A 20,744-nucleotide genomic window follows, 5' to 3' on the forward strand; every position below is an offset into this window, starting at 1 on the left:
AAAAGCCTATATAAGGCAACAAGCATCTGGCCCAGTTGTTACAGGGGTTACTGCAGCTATAATGGCAGGTTACCAAAATTTAACTGAGTTAGAACGTGGTGTTATAGCCGGCGCGTGAACGATGGGACACAGCATCTCCGAGGTAATGATGAAGTTGGGATTTTCCAGTACGACCATTTCACGAGTGTACCGTGAATATCAGGAATCGGGTAAAACATCAAATCTCTGACATCTCTGTGGCCGGAAAAAAATGCTGCGAAAACAGGACCAACGACGACCGAAGAGAATCGTTCAACGTGACAGAAGTGCAACCCTTCCGCAAACTGCTGCAGATTTCAATTCTGGGCCATGAACAAGTGTCAGCGTGCGAACCATTCAAAGAAACATCATCAATATGGGTTTTCGGAGCCCAAGGCCGACTCGTGTACCCTAGATAACTGCAGGACACAAAGCTTTACGCCTCTTCTGGGTCCGTCAACATCGACATTGAACTGTTGATGACTGGAAACATGTTGCCTGGTCGGTCGAGTCTCGGTTCAAATTGTATCGAGCGGATGGACGTGTACGGGTATGGAGACAACCTCATGAATCCATGGACCCTGCATGTCAGCAGGGACTGTTCAAGCTGGTGGAAGCTCTGTAATGGTGTGGGGCTTGTGCAGATGAAGTGATATGGGACCCCTGATGCGTCTAGATACGATTGTGACAGGTGACACGTACGTTAGCATGCTGTCTGATCACCTGCGTCCATTCCTGTCCGTTGTGCATTCCGACGGACTTGGGAAATTCCAGCAGGACAATGCGACATCCCACGTGACCAGAATTGCTCCTTGGGGGCTCCAGGTACACTCTTCGGAGTTTAAAACTTCCGCTTGCCACCAAACTCCCCAGACATGAACATTATTGAGCATTTAATAATTTTTTAATATTGCGGGGCCACAGTCATAATATATTTCTTTAAAGTCAGTACCGCCATTAGACTGTTGTTTATTTACAGTGTTACATTTACACTTACACAATCATGATTTCGGCTTCAAAGTGCCATTATCAAGTGTTTTAAGTGTTAGAAATTGCCTAAGATGGCATACTGTCATATTAAAATATACTATTAGACACATTGTCTAAGAGTCGATATATCTGGCAGAGCCTACTGTTTTGTTTCATTACTGACAAGGGAACCTCCCCATCGCACCCCCCTCAGATTTAGTTATAAGTTGGCACAGTGGATAGGCCTTGAAAAAGTGAACACAGATCAATCGAGAAAACAGGAAGAAGTTGTGTGGAACTATGAAAAAAATAAGCAGAATATACAAACTGAGTAGTCCATGAGAAGATAAGCAACATCAAGGAGAATCTGAGCTCAGGAGCGCCGTGGTCCCGTGGTTAGTGTGAGCAACTGCGCAACGAGAGGTCCTTGGTTCAAATCTTCCCTCGAGTGAAAAGTTTAATTATTTATTTTCAGACAATTATAAAAGTTCAGGCACTCGCACATAAACAACTACGCTCTCCAAAATTCCAGGACATGTTCAGATTTGCTTGGACATATGCAGGATTTGTCGGTCTACACACGGAAAAATTTGGAAACGTTAAAAACATATGTTTTGACAGAGCACAGGGAAAACTGTGCGACTGTGAAACTGGTACATTCATTTGTTGCAGTTTATGTTACAAACTCTTATGTTTTCATCACTTTTTTGTAAGTGATTGTCACATCCACAAGAAAACCTAAATCGGGCAAGGTAGAAGAATCTTTTTACCCATTACCCAAGTGTACAAGTTAGGTGGGTCGACAACATATTCCTGTCATGTGACGCACATGCTGTCACCAGTGTCGTATAGAATATCAGACGTATTTTCCTGTGGAGGAATCGGTTGACCTATGACCTTGCGATGAAATGTTTTCGGTTCCCATTGGAGACGCACGTTCTTTCGTCTGCTAATCGCACGGTTTTGCGGTGCGGTCGCGAAACACAGGCACTAAACTTATTACAGTGATCAGAGATGTCAATGAACGAACGGACAGATCTTAAATTCGCGAAAATAAAGAAAGTAAACTTTTCACTCGAAGGAAGACTCGATTCGAGAACCTCTCGTTTCGCAGCTGCTCACGCTAACCACGAGACCACAGCGCTCCTGAGCTCAGACTCTCCTTGATGTTGCCTATCTTGCACATGGACTACTCAGTTTGTATATTTTGCTTATTTTTTTCATAGTTCCACACAACTTCTTCCTGTTTTGTCGATTGATCTGTGTTCAGTTTTTCAAGGCCTATCCACTGTGCCAACTTATAACTAAATCTGAGGGGGGTGCGATGGGGAGGTTCCCTTGTGAGTACATCATCTTGACTCATATTCATCTCACGAACATAACTACGTTATTTACACAAACGTTAAACAGTAGTTAGTACACCGTGCGCTTCACCCTGCGAAAGAAGTAGAAAGCGCTATCCATATTTAGTTTGCAAAACTGAGAACAGCAGAATTACATTCCCTGGCTCCAATAGTCCTTACTTTAATTTATCTGTAGAAATGTTAGATTATGAATGATTTAGGGGCTTTTCTATTCTTTTGTTTTTCAAATATCACTTTGGTGGACGACTATTGAGTAATTCACATTGTATTTAACTCGTTTTGTCTATTATCCAAATATTGCCTACATGATACTGTCATGGGAGGACGTCTTTCGCCCCACGATGTACGCAATTTGCAGCCATACAGTACTAAGGCTCCAAAGGCTCAATAATATACTTGACTTGCCGGAAGTCTCCACAGAATTGTTACACATAGATATCTAGTGGACAAAACATGCGGCGTCATTTTAGTGAAAGTTGATAACAAGTTGTTTATTGCCTATTCGCAAAGAGTCAAATGCCTCTGACAGACTGTCTCATGAGCTCCAGAAGCAGTTACTGGCAGAGAGGTAGGACAAGAAGAGATTGAGTGGGATACCCCGATAAGGACCACTGCCAACACACAGCAGGAGGAACTAATCGCCTCCAATAGGGACCACCGCCAAGAAAGATCAAGAGCTAAGTCTGAAAGCTAGACTTGCATGGTCTTCACCTGAGGCACTATAAAAGTCCGCTCGCCTAGCCAACCTACGGCTAGCTCCCCGCTGTCCATACTACTGTGTGTTACAATGTTCTTGTATTAAAACACCTGCAGTCAGTCAGCCTGGTCCAACTCTCGTACACCGAATACATACGTAGACTTATCAGATATTTGCTCGTCTATGGGCGATATAAACATGACAGAGAAGTAAGATATCGTGCAGTTTCTAAAATTTATTTCATGTGTCAGTTTCACCAATTCCACAGTCACCACAAATTTTATGAATGATACTATTCTGCAGCACTGGCAGTATGGAGGAGTCTAGTAATTGGCCACATATTGTTACTAAACGCAAATTGCACTAATTCACCACACAGCAAAATATTTTTCTTAGCGAGAAAATTTATTGAACATATCGTTCATTCTCTGCTAGATGTAGTGCGTAATAATAAAAAGCATTTTCAACTTCGTTTTTCGCTAGCGGTGTGCTACATAGCGAGATAACAATCAAAAGAAAATACTGAAAATCTCTGAAGTGAGCAACGTATTTCATGTTTCCCTTTGCGTAACTACTCTATCCTTGCAACTGTATGCGCTCGCAATACAATAACACAAACGTCGGCCCTGAACAGATATCCAATATCGTGCAGGGCTCGTGAGTCCCTGGTTACTCAGCGTCATTCACGTCAGGCTGCGTGGCTGAATATTAAAATGGGGCTGAAACACAGCACGAAACGTTATTAAATGCTGAATGTGCCTTTCATTTCGCACAAAGTGAAAAGAGCTAACGACTGTGGTCCAATATCCGAATCGACACGTTGTGTAATCTACTTTTAAGGTCTAATTTGCGTTTACAGCTGCTACCCTACATCACTTAAGGCAAATATTAATGTCACATCAAAAGAGTCCGCGACGTCACAATACTTGTAGCTACGAGTATTTACCACTGATTACTTTTTCATTGTTACAGCTGGAATATACCTTCGCCCAACATGCATATTTTATAATCAAATGCTCGTATGAATTTCGGTATTACGTCAATTATTTTGACAAGAAAAAGATACACATAAATTTGTGGACACAGCAACAAGGAGAAAAATGGTCGGAATTAATCCAATCATGAGTCGGTCTAGACTGGCAGAAATGTAAGGAATGCGATTTAAAGAACATGTGCACTGCAACAGACTGGAGATATGTAACACATCCGCAGTAGCAATATACATTAAAAGGCACTAGACCCCCTTAGAATATCGAAGACAACCTGAAATCAGAAAAAGTAAAAGAATCGGTAACAAAGAAGAAATGGGAGTATTTATCTATCGTAAAAAAAGGATATAAATTGTTAATGAAATTACTGAGTTTAAAAATTCCTTAGCAGCTTTAAGGCATTTAATGCAATACATTAAGACTATCTGCATGTTAACATCCCACAAGGGCTGTACTGTCCAACTCAACTGAAAACGACATTGCCGAGCTCCATATCCAAATGACAGTAGCAGATACCACTGAACAACGACTTCGGGCAGCCACCCTCCCCCACCCCCCTTACTATTCTCAGTCGTATCCCCCAACGGCCCTCATACCAGTCTATCTTTGTGCACGTACACACGATTGGCGGGCATGTAGATGAATACAAATGCAATTCTTTGCTACAGGTAGAGCAGTCACCAGAGCGGACTAATATTGTTCGTGTTTAGTCTTGTTACCAGGCCTGGTGGGGTATTAACGGACATGAACAGCGTCAGCTGTTGATTTATTACTGTGAATGACACGGCGATGTCAGGTTGTCATGTGAGACAGATTATCAGCACCTGACAGAAATTGAAAGGGGCCTCATTGTCGCTCTCCATTCGTCCGGCTGGTCGAATCGGGCAAAATCTAGATGGGGCGTTCTGATGCTACAGTGGCCAAGTGTTGGACTACATGCCAGTATGAGGACAGGCACACTTTAGGCTCTGGTCGACCTCGTCTGGCCACCACAAGGGAGGATCGCCACATTTTGCACGAAGAATATCGTAACCTTTTCACACATTTGCCTGCCATTCGAGAACGAGGAATGGATTCCCTGAAACATTTTGCGTCATCCCGCACCTCTAGCAGGAGCCTAGCAGCAGCCTGACAAGGGAAGTATTCTCATGCGTAGGCTGCCGTAAACACAGTAATATAAATGACTGCATTTGAAGTGGTGCCGTAATCGTTAAGCATGGACTGGTGGTGAATGGAGACATATTGTGTTCAGTAATGAATCACGGTTCTGCACAATCCCGGATGACCTTGGTTGGCGAATATGGCGACGACCTGATCAGAAGTCCCATTCTTCCAATGTTTTTAAGACGCAGATCAGTGTTACTCCTGGCGTATGGTGCGAGGAATTATCGGGTATGACTCTTTAGGGAATGACTGGTAACGATTGAGCTAACTCTGATGACACAATGTTACGTCACGAACATCCGGTGTCCTCATGTGTTATCTCTCATGCGACATCATCGTAGTTCCATTTTGTAACAGGACAGTCTTCTTCTACACATATCATGTGCTATTTACGGTATGTTGATGTACTACTGTGCCCAAAAAGCTACCCAGAACAGTCCTCGATGGAACATGTGTCAGACCTACTCTACGACAACTCCGTCCCAGTGTCAGTATCCTGGACATCAGGGATCAGTTACATTACATGTGAGCCAGCTGAATTTGTTGAATTTGTGCCTACATCCAGGCATGAAACGACGTCATACTGGCAAGTTGGTTCATACTGCCACACTACTTGTGAATTCGGCCCGATCCTGTAATCACTGAAGTATCATCATATACCCAAGAAATCTGCAAAATTTTATTTCGTGTCGTCCTCGCCATCTGGGAGATGCACTTTTTTTCACTCAGTGTATGTCTGTATCTTCACTGAGGTGACAAATGCTATGGAATACCTCGTAATATCGTGTCGGATCTCAGTTTGCCCGGCGTAGTGCAGCAGTCCGACGTGGCATGGAGCCAACAAGTCGTTCAAAGCGCCATGCAGAAATATTGAACCATGCTGTCTCTATAGCCGTCCATAATTGCAAAAGTGTTGCCGGTGCACGAACTGACCTCACGATTACGTCTCATAATCATTCAATGGGATTCATGTCGGGCGATCTGAGTGGCCAAATCATTTATACGAATTGTCCAGAATGCTCTTCAAACCAACCGCGAACAATTCAGGCTCGTTGGAATGGCACATTTTCATCCATATAGCCGTGTGTGTGTGTGTGTGTGTGTGTGTGTGTGTGTGTGTGTGTGTGTGTGTGTGTGTGTTTTATCTTAGTTTAAGTTCGGTTAAATAGTGTGTAGGCTTAGGGACCGATAACCTCAGCAGTTTGGTCCGGTAAGATATTACAACAAATTTCCAAATTCATCCATAGAAATCCCGTCGTTGTTTGGAAACATGAAGTCCATGAATTCAAAAAATGGTTCAAATGCCTCTGAGCACTATGGGACTTAACATCTATGGTCATCAGTCCCCTATAACTTAGAACTACTTAAACCTAACTAACCTAAGGACATCACACAACACCCAGTCATCACGAGGCAGAGAAAATCCCTGACCCCGCCGGGAATCGAACCCGGGAACCCGGATGAGGGAACGAGCTGCGGACTCCATGAATTCCTGCAGATGATCTCCTAGTAGCCGAACATAACCCTTTTCAGTCAATGATTGGTTCATTTTCACCAGAGAACGCACACTCGAACTCTAACATCAGTTGTTTCCAACTGAAATCAGTAGTCGTGTGACCAGGCCACGGTTTTCCTGTCGCCCAGGGCCAACCGATATATTTACGAGCTCAGGAGAGGCGCTGCAGGCGATGTCGCGCTGTTAGTAAATATTCTCTTATCGGTCCTTGCTGCCACAACCCATTAACATCAAATTTCGGATCACTGTCGTAATGGATACTTTCGTCGTACGTCATACATTGATTTCTGCTGTTATTTCATCGCTGTTGCCCTCTGTTAACACCGACAGCTCTACGCAAACGCCACTGCTCTCGGTCATTAAGTGAAGGCCGTCGGCCACTGCGTTTTCCGTCGTTAGAGGTAATGCCTGAAATGTGGTATTCTCGGCACACTCTTGAATTCCTACTGATTTCCGAAATGAACTGTCCAAGCGTCTACTACTCCACGTTCAAAGTCTGTTAATTCTTATCATGCGGCCATAATCTTGTCGGAAGCCTTTTCACACGTAATGCCTGCGTTCAAATAACAGTTCCGCCCATGCACTGCACTGCCCTTTTAAAAAGTGTGTATGCGATACTGCATCCATCTGTATAAGTGCATGTCGCTGTCCCATGACTTTTGTCACCTCAGTATACACACGCCAGAAGATGAGTAGACCATGCTCGAAATGTGTAGCGTTAAGTTAGGTGAAACAGAAAATAAATGTGAAAGTGTAAAACAGAAATAATTACTTGGCACAGTCACGGCCTTCGCACTTTGCCACTATAGCCACAACTAATAATGTCGTAACTTAGTTTCGAGCCGCGTACCCAGGTCCTGTCTCACTCGGACTTTAGGCGCAGGGGCGTTATCGACGCAGAGAGCCGTCAATTTGATAGTAAGTTAGTTAATTAGAGTTTAATAATTTTAGTTCAGTTGGGTATCTAAACAGTCCGCCATTAGAGAATCATGATATAACCTTCCTACAAGCTGTAGGATGTGGTTTGCCTTTTGGGGCTGTGAATAGTGATATTATATTTGGTTGTAACGTGACGTGTGTGTGCTAGTGGCAGAATGCTCATTTCTTTAACGCCAGATTATCAGCCCACTTTTATTTCAGAAGGAGAGTTTCTAACGAAGTCAAAATTCACGTCACCTATGAAGATCACGTACTTGTAATGGGACTGCTATGACGATAATATTGACTGAATTGAAACGTGCCTGTGGCTATTCCACTTATTCATTTACACTTACTTTCACGAATATGCATTCCTCCTGCCTTCTGTCATTAGAGTTCTGTATGTTGATGATTTTCGATTTGATATCGGAGTACACACATCGACACTACGTCGGTCCCGCCTGCGGATTTGTGGGACGTGTCCCAAGACAAACAGAGATTCCGAGAAAGTATCTGATTTCAACACTTATAAGATAAGTGAAAACTGACAAAATTGGTGACGAAGATTGTTGCATTGATCACACATGTGTTTTTCGCACTACTATATTGGGTTTCCAGTCAATTAAGGATTAGATTGCATTCGTAATTCTGGTAATATTTATTTTCTTCCAGTCATGTATGTCTGTAAATAAGAGGATTGTACAAAGAAGTAGGTTCCGATCGGTCGCGAAATAGAAAGCACTTGGAAAATCCGGCAAAGCTTTGCACAGATGTGTTGTGCAGTGTCTTTAGTATGCCCGTCGATCGTGTCGCGTCATTCGTTTCAGTTTTGAGTGAACAGGCAGCACATCTCCCGCCAAGTATGAGGGCCTGGTTAGAGATTTCGCCTGTGTCATGCAGCCCACATAACACAACTGTCGAGCAGTTCCTTCTTCACGCCAATTCTCAGCCGCACACTGCAGGGGCAATGAAGACACTCCTGCAGCGTTTCCGATGAGAAGTGTTTGATCACCCACAATGCAGCCCGTAATTGGCTCCCCCTGAGTCTCATCTCTTGCTCACAAGAACCGCTGGCTATGAAGACAAAATCTTTCCACAGCCAACGAGCTGCAGACCAGTGCAGATAACTGGCCGAAAGAACAGACGGCTTCTTTCTATGACGAGGATATTGGGTAGCTGATACAAAACTACGACAAAACTCGAAGCTGGAGCGGCGACCATGTAGAGAAATAGGTGGAAGGTGTACCTAACTGTTGAAAATAAAACGTTTCTGATTTTCACTGTGGTTTCCATTTCGCGACCGATCGGAACTTACCTTCTGGACAACCCTCGTATTTATACTTTCTTAAACATGCAGTCGTCACCAGGAGAGTTTGCATGCATCATACATACACTATGTGATCAAAAGTATCCGGACACCTGGCTGAAAATGACTTGCAAGTTCGTGGTGCCCTCCATCTGTAACGCTGGAGTTCAATATGGTGTTAGCCCACCCTTAGCCTTAATGAAAACTTCCACTCTCGCAGGCATACGTTCAGTCATGTGCTCGAAGGTATCTTGGGGAATGGCAACCCATTCTTCACGGAGTGCTGCACTGAGGAGATGTATCAATGTCGGTCGGTGAGGCCTGGAACGAATTCGGCGTTCCAAAACATCCCAAAGGTGTTCTGTAGGATTCAGGTCAGGACTCTCTGCAGGCCAATCCATTACAGGGATGTTATTTAACTATATATGACGGTAGTATCTGTTCCCGAAAGAACAGTTACTGTGGATGACCATGCCGCTTTGCTAGAAATGAAATGATAATTAAATTGACACCCTAGCTGCAAACAGGCGTTGATGTACTTCATTGGGGACATGTTGAAAATGTGTGCCCCGACCGGGACTCGAACCCGGGATCTCCTGCTTACATGGCAGACGCTCTATCCATCTGAGCCACCGCGGGCACAGAGGATAGTGCGTCTGCAGGGACTTTTCCCTTGCACGCTCCCCGTGAGATCCACATTCCCAACATGTCCACACCACTACATTCGTAGTGCGACTAATAGATGTTATTGTCGTGAACCACTCCGCACAGACCGTGCATTATGAACAGGTGCTCGATCGTGTTGAATGATGCAATCGCCATCCCCTAATTGCTCTTCAACAGTGGGAAGCAAGAAGGTGACCCGCCAGGTTAGCTGAGACCGCTAATGCGGTGCTTCCTGGACTCGGGTAGGCTCGCCGGTCCCGAATCGAATCCGCTGGGCGGATTACCGACGTCGACCGGTGGGTCGGCCAGCCTGGATGTGGTTTTTAGGCGGTTTTCCACATCCCGCTAGGTGAATACCGGGCTGGTCCCCACGTTCCGCTTCAGTTACACGACTCGCAGACATCTGAACACGCTCGCACTATTCCATGGATTCTACTAGACGCAGACAGCTGGGGTACACTAATTCTGTCCCGGGGGTTACGGGGTGGAGGGAGGAAGATCATCCGGCCACCCCTTACAACTAACATTGCCAAATCCGTTCCTAACTGTGCCGACCCTGCGAAACCGTGGGACAAGGCACCAGCAACAGAAAGAAAGAAAGAACGTTGGAAGCAAGAAGGTGCTCAAAACATCAATGTAGGCCTGTGTTGTGATAGTACCACGCAAGAAAAGGGATGCAAGCCCCCTCCATGAAAAACACTATCCCACCATAACACCACCGCCTCCGAATTTTACTGTTGGTACTATACATGCTGGCAGATGACGTTCACCGGGCATTCGCGATACCCACTGTCATCAGATCGCCACATTGTGTACTATGATTCGTCACTCCACACAACGTTTTTCCATTGTTCAATCGTCCAATGTTTACGCTCGTTACACCAAGCGAGGCGTCGTTTACCATTTATCGGCCTGATGTGTGGCTTATGAGCAGCCGCTCGACCTTGAAATCCAAGTTTTCTCACTTCCCGCCTAACTGCCATAGTACTTGCAGTGGATCCTGATGTTGGTAGAGCACTTGCCCGCGAAAGGCAAAGGTCCCGAGTTCGAGTCTCGGTCGGGCACACAGTTTTAATCTGCCAGGAAGTTTCATATCAGCGCACACTCCGCTGCAGAGTGAAAATCTCATTCTGGAAACATCCCCCAGGCTGTGGCTAAGCCATGTCTCCGCTATATCCTTTCTTTCAGGAGTGCTAGTTCTGCTAGGTTCGCAGGAGAGCTTCTGTAAAGTTTGGAAGGTAGGAGACGAGGTACTGGCAGAAGTAAAGCTGTGAGTACCGGGCGTGAGTCGTGCTTCGGTAGCTCAGTTGGTAGAGCACTTGCCCGCGAAAGGCAAAGGTCCCGAGTTCGAGTCTCGGTCGGGCACACAGTTTTAATCTGCCAGAAAGTTTCATATCAGCGCACACTCCGCTGCAGAGTGAAAATCTCATTCTGGAAACATCCCCCAGGCTGTGGCTAAGCCATGTCTCCGCTATATCCTTTCTTTCAGGAGTGCTAGTTCTGCTAGGTTTGCAGGAGAGCTTCTGTAAAGTTTGGAAGGTAGGAGACGAGGTACTGGCAGAAGTAAAGCTGTGAGTACCGGGCGTGAGTCGTGCTTCGGTAGCTCAGTTGGTAGAGCACTTGCCCGCGAAAGGCAAAGGTCCCGAGTTCGAGTCTCGGTCGGGCACACAGTTTTAATCTGCCAGGAAGTTTCATATCAGCGCACACTCCGCTGCAGAGTGAAAATCTCATTCTGGAAACATCCCCCAGGCTGTGGCTAAGCCATGTCTCCGCTATATCCTTTCTTTCAGGAGTGCTAGTTCTGCTAGGTTTGCAGGAGAGCTTCTGTAAAGTTTGGAAGGTAGGAGACGAGGTACTGGCAGAAGTAAAGCTGTGAGTACCGGGCGTGAGTCGTGCTTCGGTAGCTCAGTTGGTAGAGCACTTGCCCGCGAAAGGCAAAGGTCCCGAGTTCGAGTCTTGGTCGGGCACACAGTTTTAATCTGCCAGGAAGTTTCATATCAGCGCACACTCCGCTGCAGAGTGAAAATCTCATTCTGGATCCTGATGTAGTTTGGAATTCCTGTGTGATGGTCTGTATAGATGTCTGCCCATTACACATTACGACTCTCTTCAACTGTCGGCGGTCTCTGTCAGTCAACAGACGAGGTCGGCCTGTAAGCTTTTGTGCTGTACCTGTCCCTTCACGTTTACATTTAACTATCACATCGGATTCAGTGGACCTAGGGATGTTTAGGAGTGTGGAAATCTCGCGTACAGACGTATGACACAAGTGACACCCAATCACCTGACGACGTTCGAAGTCCTTGAGTTCCGCAGAGCGCCCCATTCTGCTCTCTCACGATGCCTTATGACTACTGAGGTCGCTGATATAGAGTACCAGGCAGTATGTGGCAGCACAGTGCACCTAATATGAAAAACGTATGCTTTTTGGGGGTTTCCGGATGCTTTTGATCACATAGTGTATGTAGAAAGAATAAGAAACAAGTACAGAAACCAATACCTCTTGCATATTTAATACTACACATATTACAACTGTTGTAACCTGACACATCACTGATACAAATATAACAGCACAACGGAGAAGAAATGTTAAGATTCTGTAAACAATAGATTGACTGGAATATAGCGGCACGGACACGAGCTGAGACTTGATGCCCAAATCAGAACGCTTGACGATACTGCGAGCTCAGCGCTTACTCCATTCTAGCACCATCGTTCATTGTTTGGGCAATAGAGACGTCGCGACGGCACTTGGCGGGCGCATACTTGCTTTGTCCTGAGTAAAGGCTGGCCTCTCAGCCAGCCTGGCATGTCGACACAGCCGGGCATCGAATCCGCGTCTGCTGTGTGTTGGCTCTTGATCTTTGATCTGGACTAGTACTTCAAAGAGCGAATGATGGGAGCCGTCAGGGCCGCTCACCAAAGCTGCTGGCTCGCACCACGGAATGTACCAATTAGAGAAACTCTGGATCCACAGGGTGGTGTGCTTCTGCGCCAACGCCGCGTGCCTCACGTTGTAGAACAGTATAGATATTGTTAGCCATGAGTGTCCATTCCAGGCTTCCTCGCATTGTTTTCCCCGGCCACCCGTTTCTGCAGTTACCGCAGCTTACTGCATTGTTCACGGCTACGTTTCGTGCCGCGAGAATCGCAGGAATTCGCCCCCTGGCCTGCTGACTGTAACTAATACTCCTGCCAGTGATAGGCAGAGAATGATCGACAAAGGGAGACACACATGAGTAGTTAATTCACTGCAGCCTGCTCAATGTTCTCTGTTTGGCAAACAGTTACTGTAACTAGTATCCTTGCCAGAGATAGGTAGAGAATGATTGACAAAGGGAGACCCTCACAGAGTAGTTAATTCGCTGTAGCCTACTATGAGTTCTCTGTTTGGCAAACAATTACACAGCATCCATGGTGTGCATCCGTCTCCGTTGTGACTTATAACGCTTCTAGATATTTCGAGGGGGGCAGGGGGGGGGGGGAGGAGGGGGGAATTTGCAGACCTGTAGATTCCTACTAACCTAAATTGGCCATGATAGTTGAGCTGTTCACTGCTGACTACATCAGCGCTTATTTAAAGACCTTTCTGTCATCAATTAAAATTGTATCTCACTCACAATGTAGTAATCGTCCAAAACCCACTGTTACGGATGTTTAAAGCTATTCACTTTTAAAAGTGGAAGTATGTTTTGAGAATTATATCGCACTGATACTTGTGTCATCCATTTTCCTCACGGAAAAGGACAAAATTAGGAGTAAGTATTCTCATAATCTGATGTAACGCTCACACGTGAGTAGCTGTCAAACTCCAGGGTACGAAAAAAAAAGATTAGGATTCAACGTCTCATTAGAAGGAAGAACAGCAGGGAGATTAATCTATAACGTCTCATTGAAGGGTAGCAGAATTACTGGAAACTTCCTCGAATATCGGTTCTCAGAAATTAACTACATTTTCTCTACAGATTTCGTCAAACATGATGAGGTTTCAAATATGTACAGATTTAGTTGTGCTGACTTGAAATAAAATTTACTATCGTCTTAGGTTAGAGACAAAGAGAGCAGAGACGGTAGTTTTGCCAACAAGGTGGGAAGCATTTGTTTTTGATGGTTGTGTATCTAATACCAGAACAACACCGTGGCTTCCATATTTTGTTTCCTTTCACATACTTTTTAGATAATCATACCGCGTAAGATATTAGTCACCGTCAAATAGACAGCGCCTGTAACCTTAATAATGACCTCAATATGGCGAGATTACAATTGCGCTATTGTGAAGGCGGCATGCAACAAACGTCAAATTAGTGTGACCTACACTAGGTTTCTAGATATACAAATGGTTAGCATTTCTGCACAAACGCGAGAGGTAGGTAGGGGTAACTCCATCGACGTTCTTTGTATAAGAAAAGTTTACGCACAGGTATATTATTCAATCATCACATTTGAATGTGGTTGTTTGATGGAGAGGTTCGTTTTATGATTCGTGTAAGAAACAGAAACATTTATCAGAGACAGGACCGTGGTCTTTAGAGACAGTGGTACGTTTCCCCAAGGTATTGCTACTCCCATTGGTCAGCCATCCTGCATCAGTCATGCCAATATGGAATCAGTGATTTCATGGGGGTCATACTGAACGTTGTGCACGATCTCAAAGACCACACGTGACTAGCGATCGACAGGACGAACAAATTGTTCCCTGAAGTTTGCCACAAAGTTAAAGCACAGTGGAAAGATATTCCTGTATGTCTCAAGAGAGTCCATTTGAATTCCATGCCACACCTTGTTAGAGCCAGTGCTGCTATCAAAGGTTGCAGATTTGAGGGTATGTATTCTTTCTTTTGTATTGTATACGCACAATAAACAAATTTCGTTATTTGTTACCCTTGCGAGTGCTTAAACGACTGACAGAGTAATTTATAGTCAGAAAAGAAACTGAATTTATCATAAATGGTATTCGGGTTTACTTCTTAGCGCAAAGCCGGCACGGCGTGCCAAACTTCACTCTTGCAACGTGTGCGGGCCACGGGCCACGGGCGCACTAACGCCCAGCCTGTCACTCGGCTTTATTCGGTCCTTCTCGGAAGTACACGGAACAGTGTGGCGCTTCATTTAGCATTTCGGTGCGGCATTTTTCCGTAGGTACAACTTTCTGAGTTCGGCAGAATCGTAGTGTCAGCGCTGTGTAATCTTACCTTTTTGTACATGGTATGAAGGACGTTCACAGGCCCAGTGGCTGTCTGCACAAAAACAAGCAGTCCAGCGATCTATCTTCGCAATCCTTTAAAATGAATGGGAATGACAGAAGAGAAGGATGATAATTCTCTGTTCTCATAAGCAACTGGTACTGCACATTTGCCATGAAACGACATTACAATACCATATAGAAAGAATTTAAAGATATAACTGGCAATGATCGACAGACGGGATTCATTGTTCTGTACATCAAAAAGTGGCTCGTAGCCCATGACAAAATTGGTGGTACGAATAGTAAAATTTCTGATCTCTCACGCATTATTCCATTGCAACAGTTTTCATTGGAAGTGTACGAAGAATATGCATACTTCATATTTCGTTGCAATGTGTGGTTGTTAAGTCAAGGGATACGCATGGAAAGATTTTACGATTTAAAACTCACTATTGCTGAACTTATGAAGGAGAAAGGAGCGCATTTACGAAAATTAGAACATACGGAATGAAGTGCAGACTTCGCATTTCACCTGGACTTGACCGCACACTGCCCACAATAAGACATTGAAAGATAACGTCTTTCTGATTTGATAGGGCTATATTTAAGAAGAAAAGCGCATTGCAGGAAGGGCACATTCTGACAAAGACAGTCCAATTCCATAAGCTCACTGGTGTTACAGAAAACGCGGGGTCTGAAGAAATCATTGTGGCCTTTCAAGGATAGTTGTATAGAGGTTTTGAGGACACTGTCACTCTTACAACTGCATCAGTGCATTTAACTTACTCGTCCGTTAGTAAAAGCTACAGTTACTATGAACGCAGCTTTCCATAAGGATCTGTTGGGCTTGCTTTTGATGATTTCACGGAACGCGTCTTGATTCCGCTGGACACCAGCATTCTTTAATCGTATCTGCGGTGTCCTGGCAGTGGTTCTCATGCAGGGACATGACTGATACGTAAATTCTGACAACGATTCGGAATCGCGATGCGTCCATTAAGACTTCGGCCGCTCGCCTCGGGCACTCAGGCACAGATTCTTTCTCAGTAATCGATTCATTTCTTTGCTGAAAATGCTTCGCCTGTAACGACTGTCCCTGGAGACAATGCATTAAACTTACTCGTCCATTAGTAAAAGCTACAGTTATTACGAACGCAGCTTTCCGTAAGGCGTTCCATAACGAAGTGACACGAACATAGCTGTTGTTGTTTTCCTTGCCTTTACCTCCTGTGTTCACAGTGTGAGTCAGTTGAAAGCAGCCAGCAATCTCGTTCTCAGTGCTTTGAAATCTGTGACGAAATGTATGTACGTTATAAATTACTGTTTAAAAACTGACGTTATTTGTAAGGTATTAAAAATTAGTGTTGGTGGTGAACTCTCATATGAAGTCATTTCTTATCACCGCTGTTAGTGGCGTTGTGCAGGCTGTGGCTTTCTTCATAATAACATGACGAGTGACTGCCGGCGGTATAACTAAGTGGAACTGCTTTGAAGTTTATGCTGCGCTCTTGTGGCACTGACATAGTTAAACGTAACCGAGAAACTTTACAAACAGCAAAGTTGCGAGAAGTAATTACAATGGAAAGAATATGGCATTATGTTAGCGACATTTCGTGATGTTAAAGTGTCTGATAATAAAAAGTCTTTGTGAAAAGTTAGAAAGAATAGCACATACGGGGATAAGCAAAATAATGTGCACACCTGTACTTACTTGGGAATAGTTTATTAGTAAGGGGTTGGACCCCCATTTGCCCATAGAACCGCTGTGATTCTTCTTGGAATACTGACAAATAATAATTGCATAGACTCCAGTGGAATGTTGCGCCTCTCTTGGACCAGAATCTCCTCTAACTCCCGCAGTGACGAGGGAGGCGGAAATCTACTCCAGAGTCTGCGCTCAAATACCGCCCACAAGGATTCGATAAAGTTCAAGTCCGGGGACTATGCTGACAGGGAAGACGCTGCAGCTCAGTTGCATGCTCCTCGTACCACGATTGTATTGTCCTGGCTGTGTTAATCGATGCATTATCGTCCTGAAATATGGTATCATTGTTGGGGAACAACATTTGAATCATGCGGTGCACCTGATCATCTAAAATGTTCACATAATCGTTGGCTGTAACACAGTCTTTGAGAGTAATGATGGGACCAGCAGAATACCGTGATATGGCTGCCCACACCATCACACTTTCACCTGCATGTTTAACCGCTGGAATCGAGCAATCAGGATTGTAGGCTTCTTTTGGCGTTCTCCAGACGTAAACCCGGCACGATGTTGGAAATAACTTTAACATTGACTCGTCGGACCATATGACGTGTTTCCACTGATCAGCCGTCGCCACTAATGGTTTCGGTATAGCAGCTCGTCTACGAATATTTGCTTTCTGGTATTTCGGCGGACAGTGTCGACAGGTTTGGTGTCTCGAAGGTGGCTATTGAGCTCTGCAGTCACTTTATCCGCCGTGGTTTTGTGTTGTTTTGAAATAGTTGGTGTTAGCGGACGACGATTTCTGTCATTTAATTTTGATTTGAGCCTGTACGTTTACACGATGATGTTTTTCCACGTTTTGTGTAGGTTGTCATGACTGTTGAAACAGCTGCTCTTGAAACATCCAATGAGTTGGCTGCCTTGGTTACTGATGCTCCAGTCAATCAGGCCCCCACAACCTGCCCTCTTTGGAACTCAGTTAGGCCTTTCGTTGCACGTCTACCTCGGCCTCTCAATGCAAATACGAAATGTGCACTACTCGTAAACAACCTGCATTGATGCCTAGTCCGTACTCAGCACACACAGTCCAGCGCGACACGTGCCTTACCTGCGTTGTTGACCGTCAGACACAGTCATTGCATTACAACAACTATTCAGAGTATTTTGTCTATCCGCTGTACATATCTCGACATCATCACGTACACTTTTAAAGGTTCGCTCAAAATAATTATTTAATTACGGTACGTTTGATTCCAACAGAGATTAATAAGAAAGAGCATGTAACACTTTCGCTGTTCAAGCTCAGTTGATGAAGACGACTGCTTGGCAATGCAGCGTGTCAGCTTCAAATGTCCAAGCAGACAATGTCTGGAGGCGACGTCAGAGTTCTAAAAATACACTCCTGGAAATTGAAATAAGAACACCGTGAATTCATTGTCCCAGGAAGGGGAAACTTTATTGACACATTCCTGGGGTCAGATACATCACATGATCACACTGACAGAACCACAGGCACATAGACACAGGCAACAGAGCATGCACAATGTCGGCACTAGTACAGTGTATATCCACCTTTCGCAGCAATGCAGGCTGCTATTCTCCCATGGAGACGATCGTAGAGATGCTGGATGTAGTCCTGTGGAACGGCTTGCCATGCCATTTCCACCTGGCGCCTCAGTTGGACCAGCGTTCGTGCTGGACGTGCAGACCGCGTGAGACGACGCTTCATCCAGTCCCAAACATGCTCAATGGGGGACAGATCCGGAGATCTTGCTGGCCAGGGTAGTTGACTTACACCTTCTAGAGCACGTTGGGTGGCACGGGATACATGCGGACGTGCATTGTCCTGTTGGAACAGCAAGTTCCCTTGCCGGTCTAGGAATGGTAGAACGATGGGTTCGATGACGGTTTGGATGTACCGTGCACTATTCAGTGTCCCCTCGACGATCACCAGTGGTGTACGGCCAGTGTAGGAGATCGCTCCCCGCACCATGATGCCGGGTGTTGGCCCTGTGTGCCTCGGTCGTATGCAGTCCTGATTGTGGCGCTCACCTGCACGGCGCCAAACACGCATACGACCATCATTGGCACCAAGGCAGAAGCGACTCTCATCGCTGAAGACGACACGTCTCCATTCGTTCCTCCATTCACGCCTGTCGCGACACCACTGGAGGCGGGCTGCACGATGTTGGGGCGTGAGCGGAAGACGGCCTAACGGTGTGCGGGACCGTAGCCCAGCTTCATGGAGGCGGTTGCGAATGGTCCTCGCCGATACCCCAGGAGCAACAGTGTCCCTAATTTGCTGGGAAGTGGCGGTGCGGTCCCCTACGGCACTGCGTAGGATCCTACGGTCTTGGCGTGCATCCGTGCGTCGCTGCGGTCCGGTCCCAGGTCGACGGGCACGTGCACCTTCCGCCGACCACTGGCGACAACATCTGTGGAGACCTCACGCCCCACGTGTTGAGCAATTCGGCGGTACGTTCACCCGGCCTCCCGCATGCCCACTATACGCCCTCGCTCAAAGTCCGTCAACTGCACATACGGTTCACGTCCACGCTGTCGCGGCATGCTACCAGTGTTAATGACTGCGATGGAGCTCCGTATGCCACGGCAAACTGGCTGACACTGACGGCGGCGGTGCACAAATGCTGCGCAGCTAGCGTCATTCGACGGCCAACACCGCGGTTCCTGGTGTGTCCGCTGTGCCGTGCGTGTGATCATTGCTTGTACAGCCCTCTAGCAGTGTCCGGAGCAAGTATGGTGGGTCTGACACACCGGTGTCAATGTGTTCTTTTTTCCATTTCCAGGAGTGTACAAAGCACACCGAGCACAAAGACGCGTCACTGGCTTACTTTCAGTGTCACACTGACAATAATATTGCACCATACTTCCATTATCACAGAACGAATGTTTTGATTTCTTTTCTGTTTGCTTGTTTCTCGCATGGTTAATACCCTATTATCGCCCAAAATGTCGGAGAAGAATTACGTCATCGAGTACGCCATCCATTACGGGTTTCTACAGAATTATGTTGTCGTCAATGTACCTGTTACAATTAACCACTAATCACACTCCCAGAACTCGCAGCCAGAAATCACAATTGAGGTTGGGACTTTCGGAACAGAGAAATTCCCCAAAACAACAGACATCCATCACTTGACGGGTGAAAGGACGGCAAAAGAATGTCATTGGTTTGTCTTTTAAGTAAAAAGCTATTCGTGAAACGCCGGATAAAAATTTGAATCAAATATGAAAACTAACACATTTATACCAAGTGGGCAAGAGAAACTATTCCGCAAAAAGACATAAAGCATACAGCAGTATCTACAACATAAACGGAAATTGAGGAAATCCTACACGAAATGCAGGGCTAGTACCTCCTATGAATCCGCGTTTAGTTAACAGTAACTGAGTTAGATTGCAACGTGCTGGTCGTACACGTGACTCACCACAGTACGTGATGTGGTGCCTAAACAGAATGGATAAGGTTCCGAGGTGCTTCATAATAGGTCCGTTCCCTCGCTATTGCAGCGTGCCACTGCGCTGTGTTAGGTTGTAAGACCGCCAGCATTTTGTGCAGTATTTGCAGTACTAGAATACTGCATGTTTATTTGTAGACTGGGTATCTCTGTTGCAGGACTTTTATGTAGTTCTCCATCTCCTCCTGTGTGATGCTATTTGATGGCCTGGGTATCCCTGGTGCATACTAGAGAAGTCGTATGGGCTGTCGGAACACTCGTGTTGTATAGTTCTTTCATGAAATACTTCTGTGTTTCAGATGTTATAATGTAAAACGAAGAAACAACGTTTCATCCACTATTGAAAGTGGCTTTCATCACAGCATGTAACATAATTTTGCCAGCATGCAAACTTTTCACCTTTTCAAACTAAACATGAACGTATAACATAACGTAACAAAAGTCATTTGCAATATTGGCCGAAACGTTGGGTCATAATTTTAGAATCAGCATGGACATATAATCCCACATGAAACAGCACAGTGCATGCCGGGGCGCACTTCGTGCTAATAATAGCGACTTCTGTTCTACTACCATTCCCAAATTCAGAGACGGGAAAACGACTGTCTCTACGCGAACTAACCTTTCTTATCTTACTCGCAGGATCCTTTCTCTTACTCTCATAAGACTTAAGACTTACGCGAAATAACCGATGGTGCCAGCACAAGTGACGCACGTTCTTCCTCGAACACACGCTCTCTGTATTTTCTCAGCAAATTTTCGCGG

At 45.4% G+C, this 20,744-nt stretch overlaps 1 protein-coding gene and 1 non-coding gene across 2 annotated transcripts in view; one reads left to right on the top strand and one right to left on the bottom strand.

Annotated features, from left to right (window-relative positions):
* Positions 1 to 20,744, top strand: part of LOC126249436 (uncharacterized) — a 780,472-nt gene that overhangs the window by 633,931 nt on the left and 125,797 nt on the right. The window lies entirely within an intron of this gene.
* Positions 9,507 to 9,581, bottom strand: Trnat-ugu (transfer RNA threonine (anticodon UGU)). Its single transcript has one exon. It is a non-coding gene; the product is annotated as a tRNA-Thr (tRNA).

This window comes from Schistocerca nitens, chromosome 3 (genome assembly GCF_023898315.1).
Source record: "Schistocerca nitens isolate TAMUIC-IGC-003100 chromosome 3, iqSchNite1.1, whole genome shotgun sequence".
NCBI classification, from domain to species: domain Eukaryota; kingdom Metazoa; phylum Arthropoda; class Insecta; order Orthoptera; family Acrididae; genus Schistocerca; species Schistocerca nitens.